This window comes from Brassica oleracea, chromosome C8 (assembly GCF_000695525.1).
Source record: "Brassica oleracea var. oleracea cultivar TO1000 chromosome C8, BOL, whole genome shotgun sequence".
Classification (NCBI taxonomy): Eukaryota; Viridiplantae; Streptophyta; class Magnoliopsida; order Brassicales; family Brassicaceae; genus Brassica; species Brassica oleracea.
This window is the reverse complement of record NC_027755.1, coordinates 8,109,779-8,110,658: the sequence shown is the minus strand read 5'-3', so window position 1 is coordinate 8,110,658 and position 880 is coordinate 8,109,779.

The window sequence follows — 880 nt, the reverse complement described above, 5'->3', positions numbered from 1 at the left end:
ACAATCGATACGAGGATTTAACAGAGTCACAAGGAGGGTTATTGTGGTTGATGGCACTTTTCTGAAGAACAAATACAAAGGAGTTCTATTGGTTGCAACTGCCGTAGACGGAAATTCTAATTTGTATCCTCTTGCATTCGGAGTAGTCGACTCAGAGAATGAAAATTCTTGGGAATGGTTTATGAGACAACTAAATATTGTCATTGCTGAGGATCATCATTTGGCTTTCATTTCGGACAGACATGCGGCCATTGATAAGGCGCTTGAGACTGTGTATCCAACAGCTAAACATGGTATTTGCATTCATCATTTGTTGAATAATGTGGTAACATATTACCATGGGAAAGGACTTGTTGGGTTGGTTGCAAAGGCGTCCAAGGTTTATAGAGTTGCTGAGTGGATGCTGAAGTCCAAAAGTGGGCTGGATATAGATATGACATAAGGACAACAAACCCTGCCGAATCCATCAACTCTGCTTTGCGTTCGCCGAGAGAGTATCCAATCATTCCCTTGTTGGACAGTATCAGAGAAATGCTGACTCGGTGGTTTTATAACCGTAAGAAAAAGATTTCAAAGCATAATCATCCTCTTACCGAAGATGTGGAGAAAAAGATTGAAAGGAGAACCGAAAAAGGCAAAAGATTTGCAGTTTACCCTCTCAGCGATGGTCGATTGCTTGTTAGAGGTGATAAAATCGACTGCTTAGTTGATTTGGATAGACGTACTTGCTCATGTGGGAAGTACAACCTGATGAAGATACCTTGTCGGCACGCAATTAAAGCTGGGTTTCATGTTGGCAGACAGCCACACACATTAACTGATTTATTTTACACTACAGAAGCTTGGCGAGAAGCTTATCATGAAAGCATCAATCCTATTG